The sequence below is a fragment of the Gopherus flavomarginatus genome, chromosome 8 (assembly GCF_025201925.1).
Source record: "Gopherus flavomarginatus isolate rGopFla2 chromosome 8, rGopFla2.mat.asm, whole genome shotgun sequence".
Taxonomy (NCBI): domain Eukaryota; kingdom Metazoa; phylum Chordata; order Testudines; family Testudinidae; genus Gopherus; species Gopherus flavomarginatus.
In genome coordinates this window covers 103,000,643-103,014,229 of record NC_066624.1, presented here as the reverse complement: position 1 = coordinate 103,014,229, position 13,587 = coordinate 103,000,643, and the positions used below count along the sequence as shown (strand labels likewise).

The 13,587-nt window shown below is 42.2% G+C and overlaps 1 protein-coding gene across 2 annotated transcripts in view; it reads right to left on the bottom strand.

Moving 5' to 3' along the window:
• The window catches only part of LOC127057248 (calcium-activated potassium channel subunit beta-2), a 268,310-nt gene that overhangs the window by 193,863 nt on the left and 60,860 nt on the right, over nucleotides 1-13,587 (bottom strand). The gene's annotated exons all lie outside the window — the stretch shown is intronic.

The window sequence follows — 13,587 nt, the reverse complement described above, 5'->3', positions numbered from 1 at the left end:
TTAGAAATGCAGTGATAGGTCTAACCCCTTTCCCCACACTGCTTTTAAGCCTCATGTTAGAGGAGAAAAAAAAATCAGACATCCTTAAACTTACTAAAGGTACCGTTTCTGCAGAAAGGAGTTTCACACATTATTTTGAAACTAAAGAGAAATTCACTCCTTGAAATGGAAGGTACAGTAGCTCCCAGAATGAACATAAATGAAAAGATTAATCTTCATGCCACAAAATCCCTATCAACCCCAATCCTGTGCTACAGAGTTAGTGAAAGTATTGATCAAAATCTGAAACTTCCCAATGTTTTGTAAGGCAAATATGGTATTAAGTCAGTAAGGATGAAGCATCTACATGATCTTATTTTCAGTTGCTTATTTAGTGCCATAGGTGTGTGTGAGGATTAACCAAAATTAGAATATGATTCATAGATAGCAGCATCTCAGTTTACAGTCTTAATGCACAAGTTGCTACACTACAGAAAAAACAGAATGATAATGAGCAGAATAAACAGAGTGCCTTTATGGTCTTTACAGTCTCAATGATTTGTGGAAAAGGTGGGGCTTTGAGAGGGTTCTTTCCTACATCTGTTTTAGATATGATTTATGTGTAAATATAAATCCAAAACTTCAAATGATTAAATTTAGAATATTAGACTATGGAGCCTTTCACTTCTAGGTGACTGGTTCAATATCAGCCCAGGTCAGTAAAGATCAAAGGTTGGCTATTCAGTGTTGCTAGTCTGGTTTTGAGGGTATAAACATTCACTTTTCAAAAGCCATCAGCACAAAAACATCTTTGCTGGCAGTAGAAGCCAAGAGGCCAGAGGTCTGAACTTGCAGATCAATGCCAAGACAGACTGGCAGGAATAGGTGGGGAAGCTACTACTTCTGGTGTCCACACAGTACATTTCAATGGTTAAAAAGTGAACTACAGTGTCCAGGGCTCTCAATCCAGCACATTTCACAAGCATTAATTTACAATGAAAACAATCACAGTGAGCAAGAGGGAAATGAATCATGATCCGAGCGATTAGAGAGCAAGGCGGATCAATGTAGCGATTGTTAAAAAAATAGATTCAGCTGTATTAAGATGTGGGATTTGATGGCATAATAACCCACCCTCCTTCATTCCTGAAAAAAAAAATCAGCAATGAAGAGGTTAATAAACCAGTAACAAAGAGAAAATGTGTATTAGTTTTTATCATTAATGAGTACTAGATGGCACAGGGGATTGGTTGTGGGATGTGAAACTTTTCCTTTAGCGTCATTGGTTTGAATTTGTACTAGTGAGTCACTTCTGTATAGCTGAAGCTCAACATTGCTGGAGAGGAGATCATGGGCCTTTGTTAAACCAATAGATAGCTTCAGTCCAATTCCTAGGGAGCACGTGTCCATGCTGCAAAAGCCACTACCACATTTAGCACCAGTTGCCTACTTTGCTGAGATTTTTGCCAGACAGCCAAGGACAGATACCAGTTGCCTACTTTGCTGGGCATTTAGAGGCGAATTATTTTATCCCCTCAAAGACTGGCCTTTTAAGGATACACTGGGTGAAATTCTGAGCTCATTTGCACCAGTGTAAATTTACTGAAATTGATGGAGTTACTCTGGATTTGTGGAGTGCAGAATTTGGTCCAATATCCATCTAATTTATGTAGGTTTTTAAACAACCCCCTCATTGTATACCATCATGAGAATTCATGGAGGATAAGTGAAGTCCCAGAGAACTGGAGAAGGGCAAATATAGTATTTATCGTAAAAAAAAAAAAGGGGGGGGGAACAAAGGACAAAGGGAATTATAGACCAGTCAGCCTATCTTCGATACCTGGAAATGTACTGGAACAAATGATTAAACAATCAATTTGTAAGCACCTGGAAGATAACAGGATGATAAGGAATCGCCAACATGGATTTGTCAAGAGCAAATAATGCCAAATCAACCTAATATCCTTCTTTGACAGGGTTACTGGCCTAGTGGATGGGGGAAGGGAGGAGAGGGAAGGGGGTGAGAGCTGGTGGCATGATATATCTTGGTTTTAGTAAGGCTTTTGACATAGTCCACCTGATATTCTCATAAGTGAACTTGCTATAAAGTGAATATGTAGCTGGTTGAAAAACTACTCAGTGGTTCATTGTCAAACTGGAGGCACTGCTGCTGCTGAGATTAAAAGCCAGTCTGCTGACCCTTCCAACCAGTCAAGCAGCCTACTACAGGCCAGCTGCACTTATTAGGTTGCCCAGAGACTGACTCTGCTATGGACCCCGTGTTAGAGACCAAGATATAGGTAGTCTGCCCTAGTAGTCAGAGCCAGAGTCAGGTCTAGTGGGTGGAGCAGGCATCCAGCAAGCTGAGGGTCAGAGCCAAGGTCAGATGCCAAATGGAAGAGCCAAGGGTCAAGCTGAAGTAAGGGACAGAAGCCGTGGGCTGGGGTGAGAGCCGGGGCTGGTCACTGAGGATTGAGGGCTAGGTGTAAGGGCAGGAGGAGAAGCAAGAATCAAGCACGGCGCAGGAGGATAATTGGAACATGAGTGAAGGCAGGGGCAAGGTAGTAGCTAGGAACATTGCAGGAATAGGGTTGGGTGCAGGAGGCAGGCACAAGCAGGGTCCAATGCAGCCAGAACAGGAAGCCTCCTTTTCGCTCAGACAAACTTCCTGTTCCTCCTGATTTAAATACTGTTGCTGGACCAATTGGTGGAGCTGGGCAACCCTCAAATCAGATCTGCCATGGTTGGTGCTTGACTGGGGCAATAACTCTCATAGCTTCCAGCCCGTCAGGTTTTAGAAGCCATTAGGTGGACGCCAGGATGTGGCAGCTCTCTGGGGACTCCCAGACTTGGGAAGCAGGGTATGTTATTTCTGGTCTTGAACCCAACTGGCTCTGCTCAAGTCCTGATTCCTGACAATATGTCCACACTGCAGACTCTGGCTTGTAGACTTAGCATTTCCAAGCCTGTGCTTGAACATCCACACTGCATTGTAGACCTGAGTTTACAGTTCCTGGACCCATGTCTCACAGCTGTACTAATGCATCTATCCTGCATTAGGCAGATCTCTGACTCAGGTCTGTGGTTTGATTTGCATCCACTCTGCAAAATGACAGGGCTTGGACTTACATTACAGCAGGACTTGGGCCCTGACCCTCCTTCCCCTAGCAGGATCCTGTGACCTGGGTCCTGACTGCTTACAGACCTGAGTCAGACTGATTTGTGTGTGTGGCTGGAAGTGGGGCTTGGACTCCAACTTGAGTCAGTGCTCAGGCTTAGTGTGCAGTGTAGACATATCCTCTAAGTTCAGCCTGCACAAAACTATGTTGCTACCGTTCCGGGTTGGCTGGAATCTTCTTCACGGATCACTAAGTCTTCACCAAACAGCATGTTTCAAGGTGACTTCCTTTGTATATTCTCATGTATCACATCTATGAGCACTGCAGACAAAAAAAGAGGCTCAGTGCTGACTCCTGATGCAGGTCAATGCTTACTGGAAGTTTTCTGTTGTAGCCCCATTGGATTTTCACTATGGTAGCGCATCCATCATACGTATCTCCTGAATAAGACAGACATATTCTTCTGGCACACTTCTCTATTACAAACTCCACCAAACTAGTTAGAATAATGGAATATGGGTTAGAAGGGACTGCAAGGGTCATCTAGTCTAATCCCCTGCCAAGATGCAGGATTTGTTGTGTCTAAACCATCCAAGACAGATGGCCATCCAGCCTCCTTTTGAAAACCTCCAGTGAAGGAACTTCCATAACCTCTCTTGGCCATCTGTTCCATTGCCCTACTGTTATTTCAGTAGGAAGCTTTTCCTGAGATAATCTAAATCTGCTATACTGTAGTTTGAACCCATGGCCTCTTGTCCTGCCCTCTGGCAAGAGAGAACAACTTTTCTCCATCTTTTTTCATGTCAGCCTTTCAAGTAATTGAAAACTGCTATCATGTCCTCCCTTAATCTCTTCTTGGTACACGATTATATGCTTTTCCCAGGTTCACAAAGACCATACCTTTAAATTCGCCTTGAAGGTTGGTAGCACAGATATGGCATCAGCTTCTCCTTCCTGGTATGTATCCACAATGACCCTTCCAAATTTCCACCATTCCATGCAGATGCTTTTCAATAATCTTTTCCTACGTTTTCACAGCATGAATGGTAATTAGCACACAGTGTAATGTCTATTTTATGCTTAAAAATAGGCACTACAAAGCTTTTATACTATTCATCCAGTATTTTTTCTATTTTAAGAATATCACTGAACAAACTTGTAAAATACTTGATGCCTTCCATTCCCACTGACTTCATCTAGTCCAAGTGCTTTCTCCCTTTGTATTTTCCTAAGCACCCCTACAACCTCCTTCTTCTATATGTAATCTGTCATGCCCTGGTTGGTCTTACATGTTCTTAATTCCTCCCCTGGGTTCTCCTCATTCATCTCTCTTTCAAAATAATCACCCTAAACATTGTTAATTGATACACCATTTATTGGCAATATACCATCTTCATTTCCAATGTAAACAAATTTGTTGGCATTGTCTCACTTGCCTTGGCAAGTCTATAGTTGGTCTACTGTACCTCATGTCCTCCTAACTGGTTATATAGCTTCTCACAGGCCCTCCTTTTAGTTGTTGCAACTCTTCTTTTGGCCTCCTTTTTATCCTCCAAGTATGCCATTTTATCAGTCTTCAAGTTTCCCAGTGGATTATTTAACTTCTGCATTCCACCCCCAAGTCTCCCTTTTACCCTTTTCAGCACTAGTTTCATCACTCCTAGGACTTCATGTGCTATTTCTAGCAGTGTTGCTTTAGTTTGAACCAGTTGTCTTCTATATGCCCCTATGTGTAGTCAGGATGTTTATGGATTACTCTTTAAATTTTTTTTCATTCTCATCTTTCATTCCCATTCTCAAATGAGTGAATAAGCTGAAATGTGCAAGCTGAAATGTCGGAACGCTGACAAAGAAATTTGGATCTATGTGAGGCCTTAAAGAGGAGAATAGTAAATATAGCTTGTGTACAAGGGACCAGATGGAAAGTTGTAAAGCTAAATGATGGTGAAGAGAAATAAAATCTCTTTATCGGGGAGTTCAACCTCCTGAAATGACGTTGGAGGTATTCTGGATAAAACCATGTAGAGGCATGGGATAGAGGTTACCAGAAGGTTGGACTGACTGACAAGTGTTAAGCTGTGTTGGGAAGAGGTAACAGTCCATCTTGTAAATGGGTATGCACCACTATTAGGAGAGGATCAAAAAGTAAAAGAGGAGTGTTTGATAAGTTGTTGTGACTTACTGGAAACAACCACTCAATGATCAAGTAATGATCAGAGCAGATTTAAATGCACACGTTGGAACTGTGAAAGCTGTCCATTGAGGGCACAGCATTGGCACCAAAAATGCCAAGAGGTAAATGGTCCTACAGGCTTGTCTGGTACTGGTCTTGGTGATCACACTATACCTTTCAAAAGAGGGAAAGCCATTTCGTAACTTATAACAGTGGAGGATGCAAGTAAACCAATTTCTTTTAAATAATAAAAACAGAGACATCATGAAAATCAGTACTAAGGGAATACCCAATGACTGCACTGAGAGACAGCACATATTTCTTCTTAGGAGTTCAGAATGAAGAGAAGCAAGTACCAGTGCAATACCTCTTTGATGGATAATTTAAGAACTTCCTTTTGTACTGTCAGTCCAGCATCTTTCATGAACACTAAATTCACTTTAAGGGAAAAAAGAGCTTCTTGTCCTAAGCAATATATTCCTGATTCACTAAAGGCTCAATGTAGAAATGATTTTTATATGGGATGTGATAACAGTTCTAGAGGCATCAGGCAGATTCAAATGGAAGACACGGACACACTTCCTTGACTGATTGTCTGCAGAGAAACATCATGAACTATCCAGGAACCTATTCAGAGTGGATGATACTCAAACTACATAGGAGTTAAAACTATAATTACTATTCAGAAGTTTGGTAGATATTATCCAGGGCCTGGCTGCAAATTGTTTGTGTAGACAAGCCCTCCAAAGGGATTCTTTAGAATGAGTCCTTTCCTCCCCTGTTCCACAATAGAGGAACTCCCAGCCCCATGACCAGAGCTATCTTCTTATTGGGTGCTGGTTCCTGACCACTCTTTGGGGTCAGGGGCCAGTAAGAGGAAGTGGCACACATTGCCAAGGCAGAATAGGGGTGAACAAGTGGAAAAAAGCCAAGAGTAGGGCTATGTGTGGAGGCTGATCTGACATGCAGGTGGAAAGTGAAGCTGGGAGATACCTCTATCTCATAAGGGCTGGGAATGCTCCTGGCAGTAGGTAGCTAAAGGAGTTGTAATGAGGTGAGTAGGATCTCCTTGGTCACAGAGTGAGAGAGCAGGCATGAAGAGGAGCTCGTGCTGGGGAGGAGGCAGAAGGGAATGAAAAGGATGTGGGACTGAAAATAAGTCTTCTCATCTTGGGTGTCTCAATGGAGAGCCAAGACTCCTAAACTCATTCCCAGAGCCTTAAAGATGAAAGGAATAACCTCAATACACTACTAACCTTTTTTGTTGTTACTACAAAATTATTTAAAAAAACAACTCCTTAATTAGAAATAATTAGCTCCTGTTTCTCCTTCTTGATAATACATATTCAAGAGCTAGACTAGATGGACCACTGATCTGACCTAGCTTGGCAATTCTTATGTTCCTAGGTAATGCATATGCTTTCTGAATGTCCCCTCCCCCCAATAATTGCTTACTTGTGTTCTCAGTTTGGAACCATCAATAAAGTCACATTGATTTTAATGGGAGTGGAGGTTACTCAGCATCTTGCAAGAGTAATAAGTAATATCTTACTGAGATATCTTATTGAGAGACAATGGGGACGCACCAATGTAAATTGTTTTTGACTCTTCTTTCTTTGATCAATATTAGTTTTTGACCAATATTAGCTTGGGAAATGGTCTAGGAGAGATGGAGATAAGGAATTCAGAGGATTTGTAGTTTGCATGCTGACTGTCAGTTAAACAGTGTAATGAATGGAACAATTTATGCATAATTTCATTATGAGTCATCCTAATTATAATGAAAATTTGATAGTTATACTTTCTAGTTATATATGATACAAATGCATATGCTAATTGAGTATGAAAGTACACAATATAATTAATGTTGCAGGTTATGCACACAGTAACCTCTTCTCCTCCATCAGGGACAAAATTCTCTAGGAGCCATAGGAATTTGGTTTGAAGTTATACATTTATTAGTAAACTATTCTTTCCATTCCCATGCTATGTCACTTTCAAAGGGTATCCACAGCAGTGGGGAGCTTTTCAGTAATCCAGCAGATGGCCTGGTGTCAATCAGCTATGAAAGAGAGTGCAGAACTAATCCACTGATGGCTAGTCAAGGTTGGATCTGTTCAACAGCCGAGACTGACGGTATATAAAGTAGCTACAATCTGGGTACAGACATTACATACATTGCAAGTACCACTGCCTGTTGTATCAAGAGTGTGAAATTAATTGTAAAAGAGAATTAGATTTAAATAGTCAGTGGGATCCTTAAAGGAGACTGGTCCAAACCTAATCCCAATCTGGATTTTGAGGAAATCTGAACCAAAATCCAAAACTGAATGTTTTGTCTTGCACCTGTTCCTGTGATTGACTAACCTGAAACCCCATGTTTAATCACCCCCATATTTTGAAGAAGTTTGACTCTGGATTGAGATCTCAGTGCGGTGGTTTGGCCCCATCTCTACTCACTTAGGATTTAATTTTCCATTTCTGTATGAGATATTACTAAAAGCAGGATTAAAAGTTCAGAAAATAATCTGAGTTTATTTGAACAAGCCCAGTTTGAGTCTTTTGCACCAAACTTGAACATCAAGAGCATGAACGTTAGCAGACTCAAAATGATCATAACACCTGACTAGAAGAGCAAACTTTCCAGGCGTCTTTCATGGGCATACCTGGAATGTAACCTCTTTCAGGCAGGGACAGTCTTTTTGTTATATGTTTTTACAACAACTAGCATGTTGGTGCATGACTGAGATTCCTAGGTGGTACCTCAGTAATAATAGAGTATCACTGACAAGAGTGATCTGACCACACAGGGAGGCAGAAGAGCCTTTCAGGAATCCCATGGTGATAACATATACATTACTTCTGTATCAAACAGAAGTCCCACAGCTGAGAGAGAGGTCTGTGGACATAGTTCTGCCCTTACTCTATAGATGGACAGCTATCTGGCCTCATGCCTCTCTATGTTCCATTCCTAGAACATAGGCTTTCCTGGACTGACTTCAGGATGTAGGAACATTTACATTCTAATGGTGTGTCTTAATGTTGCAAAAAACTCCTTTGTAGGACAGAAATTTAAGTTCAATTTCTGTGAATGTTGCAACATGATCCTGAACTTAGACTTGAATATTACAGGAAACTAACAAACATTACTGGACTTTAAACTCATAAATCCTTTTATAGCTAAGCCTTCACTGCCAGAAAGTTTTGTTTTGTTTTTTAAAAAGTACAACAAAGTAACTAATGCACATTAGCTATCCCACCGTAAAATCCTAGTGGAGACAATGCATCTGTAGTTTTTACCATGAGATAACCAGGTGCAATTATATTCATGGTAAATGAGACACCATCATTTCCCAAACACCCCTGTGTGACTCTGCTGTGGCCTGCCTCAGTTTCCTCTCCTTAATGAGATAACAATGGAGTCACAAGCCCAGACAAAGAGAAGCCATATACTCTATTTTACAGAGTTATCTCTCTCCCTTTGATAAAGCCTTCTGAAAGGAGCATTTGTAGAGGGTTTAAAGGCGTTTACCTCAGATTCCAGATAAAACTCAGAAACCCCAAACCAAAAGTCTCAAGGTTCTAGCCACAGCTCTTTCTGTTGTAAGTCTTCTCTGGTCTCTGAAGAGTACTACACTGTTCCCCTGGTTTGCTCTGGGTCTCTCTCAGGACTCCCTGCCTGGAGAGCTTTTTCCTAGTTCAGGCTCCCTAGGCACCCCCCCCATAGCTTCCTTTCTCTTCTAGAGCTTTTTTGCAACTGAGATTGCCTAAGCTTTAATTGGACCCAGGTGTTCCTTACTCAGCTAACTGCCTTCCAGCTACTTAGGCTCTTAACTATGTCCAGGTGGACCTGGGTTCAGGAGCGGCGCCAGGGTTTTTGGCGCCCTACGCATAAGGCCGGCTTGCCAGTCCCGTGGCTCCGGTGGACCTCCGCAGGCATTCCTGCAGACGGTCCGCTGGTCCCACGGCTCCGGTGGACCTGCTTCAGGTGTGCCTGCGGATGCTCCACCGGAGCCACGGGACCAGAGGACCGTCCGCAGGAACGCCTGCGGGAGGTTCACCGGAGCAGTCTGCCGCCCTCCCAAATCCTGGCACCCTAGGCGATTGCCTAGGTTGCCTAAATGGAAGAGCCGGTCCTGCCTGGGTTGGCTCATTTCCTTTGGTGGAGCCTGTCACAGGTAGGCTAGTTTCAGAGGGGTAGCTGTGTTAGTCTGTATCAGCAAAAACAACAAGGAGTCCTTGTGGCACCTTAGAGGCTAACAAATTTATTTGGGCATAAGCTTTCATGGGCTATAACCCCTTCATCAGATGCATGGAGTGAAAAATACAGTAAGCAGGTATAAATATACAGCACATGAAAAGATGGAAATTGCCATACCAAGTTGGGGGTCAGTGCTAATGAGGCCAATTCACTCATGGTGGATATGGCCCATTCCCAACAGTTGACAAGAAGGTGTGAGAATCATAGGTAGGCTGGGATCTGGTTCCCTTCAGGGGCTAGTCCTATAACCCCCCAACCCCTATCTTCCCCCCCACCCTCGGTGGCTGATCATACCTAGTTTACCTCATGGTAAAGCTACATTGCCTTGTCTCCAATAGGATTTCACAGCTGGATAGCTAACATGCATTAGTTATTCTATGGTAAAAACACATCAGTTTTTCACAGTGAAGACAAAGCCAGGATGTGATGTGATGAGTGACTAGTCATAAACTACATAGTTAGTGGTCTATTGTTCTATGGAGGATGGGGGAGAGGGAATTACATATGCAACTCTTATCGACACCAACGGAAGTTATCCATGTCCAGAAGAATTCCATGCATTGATGGTAGAAGGCACCAAGGTTTGGATTTAGTCTAAAAGTCCCTTTTGTCTTCAGACTAATGAGACACCCAAACGCTCACAGATGTGGTCGTGCAACTGATTTATATTCCACTGGGTGAGCTGCTAATCTCTTCCACTTTCTGCCTGATTGTCCTCCCTATGTCACTCTTCTGCCTTTTCTCTCATCTCTCCCTTTTTGACCCACTTGTCTGAGAGAAAACAATTGTATTTAGATCCTTGTTAAGTGACCCTGAAGTCCAAAACCAATATTGGATGCAAATGGATAGTTGCTTGCTGTGAAAATCTTCTTGGTTGACAACTCATTAGGTACTTTAGACAATAGCTGTCTGTAGTGTTACAAAGCAGCAGTCTCCTCTCTTTTGCATATTTAAGCTAGTATCTCTCTAGAAATGTCTAGGCTAAATTGATCTCAAGCAGTTTTAATGGAGGTCTTTCTACTACCCCATTTCTTCACCAGTTTCTAGACTGTGTTGCTCTGTCTCTTTTCCTTCAGTTTTTAACCTTCCTTAAATTGCCCAGGAGTCAGAAATCTTCTCACTCATCCCCTGTAAACATTATTCTGTCTTCTTCTTTACTAACCTAACTTTTATTTATATACAGTCTCATGGATTTGGCTAGCTATTCTCCAAACATCTGCAATATTTTGTACTTTATGGAGGTGGATGGGAAACAGACTATATACACATGCTTGCAGAAGTAAAGATCAGTTAACTCTTTCTTCTCCTTACAATCACATTCCAAGTTCTTACTAATTTAGTCCACTCATGGATATCTGAATTAATGTAGCTCTACTTACCAGTGGCATTGTTGCACAAAAGTGTATACATCACAAAGTTAATTTCCAGAAGTCTCAGAACTTCCATGTACTGTATTTCAACAATATCAAGCCTTTAATTACACCGAAGAGAGCCCTGACAGGAAATATCCTAGACAGATAGCAGCAAAGATCTCGAATGAAATCCCTTCTATTCATTTGCTCAAAATTCACCAGTGGTATATGGAGGTGCCACTTCGCTGGCTTCATAATATCTTTAGCCTGGGTACAGGTCATATATTATTTTTGATTAGCTGTTGGGGAAATCCAAACTCATACAGCCGCTTTCACACTGATGGGTAGTGTAAACTATTGAATTCTGGGGCAGAGATGGTGAAATTAAATGAGTTCTGGTGTGACAGACATTGCTCAATAAATCATTGAATGCTGCAGATACGTTTGAACAACAAAAAGAACTCCAAGTAAACAAAACTACTCTCATAATTGTTTATTGCCTGCTCCTCTACATTTTTCTGTTTAGTGACTATGCAAAATGTTGGTAGGAGGGATGACTCCCCACTTGCTGCTGTTAGCTTAAAAGCTTTGTGTTGGTTAATCCCACTGGAGTTCTGTGATTCCACTTTCCTTAGTTTGGGTCTTAATACAGGTGCTTTCAAAACTTGATTGTGTGTGACCACTGTGCAGAGACTCCACTGTTTCCTACTCTGAACATTTCTGCTGTACTGCAATTGCTGCCTGGTTCTGTCCCCTTTGTTAAGTAATGGATTACTGTTCAAACATTTGCAACCAGGTTAGCCTAAACTTTGTAAGCAATTCCTTGTATTTACTGTCATGTTGGAATGCCGTGAACAGAGGTGCTTCTTGCTTGTTCAATAATTCTCTGAAGTGCTTCCTCAATCATTGCTATTGTGATTCTTTTCTTTGTGATGGATAATGCATATTACCATTCACCTTTCCTGGAAGCTGAATTGGTTATTTAGATGCTTTCTGATTTTGTACATAGAGTCTTAATTGTTTTCTCAATCAGGGCTGACATCTTTTTCAATCCATTTCGTCCTATTCCTACATTAATTTCATTTCACCTAGCAACCCTTATGGAGATATTGCTAGCTAATTGTGTCCTCTTCTTTCTTCCCCAAATCCCTTGATGTACAGTGCCCTCCTTTCTGCAGGACTCAGGTATCTCCACTAGTGTATTTTTCCTTTTATTCTTTACTCAGCCATTGTTTTGCTTTAGTGGAACTCTCATTCTTTAATGAAGCTCATTCTTTTTTTTGTTTTCTATTCTCTTTTTAATACCTTTTGCATACCTAAAATGGCTGCTCTGTTTTGTCTATTTGGGAGCTTGGTCATCATGGATTAACTCCTCAAGCCTGAGTAGGGGCCATGAAAGATGCCTTGAATGTGGCGATGCTAGCATGGTATTACTCAATGTGAAAGTTCAGGTTGTAAGGGGGTCAGGCTGAAAAGAGAGGAAGGAGCTCCTTGCTAAAGAGCACAGAACAGCAGTGACCTCTGCAGCTAGCTCACTGAGAGGGAATTAAGGTGAGGTGATGATGTCAGTGGGGAGTGGAACAGTAGTTGAATTGAGAGCTACCTAGGTTCTATATTGCTGTCTCTGCCTCTGACCTGCTCTGTGATCTTGGGGATGTCATTTCACAGCTCCATGCCTCAGTTTCCTCTTCTGTAAAAAGGGATAATGATACCTACCTTCCTAAAGTGCTTTGAGATTTATGGATAAAGAGAGCTGACCTACAGCAGCCATGCAACAATTATGCTTTTGCTTTCTGTGTACTGTAACTGAGATTTCTAAGGCTCTGCCATCTGCAAAGATAGCTACCAGTTTTTTAGGTATGGCTACACTTGAAATTTCAAAGCGCTTGGAAGTGTGAGTGTGGTCGGAGCGCCAGCGCTGGGAGAGAGCTCTCCCAGCGCTGCATGTAACCACATCCCTTATGGGTTTAGCTTGCTCCCAGCTCTGCAGCACTGATTACACTGAGGCTTTACAGCATTGTATCTTGCAGCGCTCAGGGGGGTGTTTTTTCACACCCCTGAGCGCGAAAGTTGCAGCGCTGTAAAGTGCCAATGTAGCCATGGCCACAGAGTGCATGCATGCACACACAGAGAGTGCTCTCTCTCTCAGATGTTTTACTTGGGGTCTTTTCCTTCATCTAAAATAAGGGACATTCAGACAGCAGGAGCAATTTTATTCTTTGTATGTGAAAAGCATACAAGGCCACATGTTCCACCTGTGTAAATTGATAGAGTTCCACTGATTTCTCTATGTCCGTTGACATCTGCGGCAACATGTGCAGGCCAGGAAAGAGTCAGGAATAGGGCCACTGAATCCACAAGAAACCAGACCCACTGGCCAAACAGCTGGTCTTGGAGGTTATGGTACTTCATTGGCTGTAATACTGGTCACAGTGCAGGAGTGCTGGCACTTCACAGCCAGGGAGTAAAGGATTCCACCCTGTGGAGCTGCCCTGCTCAGAGCCGGTTTTTATTTCTGACTATCTGGGACTAAGTCTGAAAAAAGGCACCTTTGCCACAAACGTTAATCTGGCAATTGGGCAGTAACTGGGCACACATGCTGCCACATTCAGCAGGTGGGACTAGAGGGCATAAAAAGTGTTATGGCAGCCTAAAGATCTCAACAGGGTGAATGAGAGCATAGAAATAAATGGGTAGTTGGCT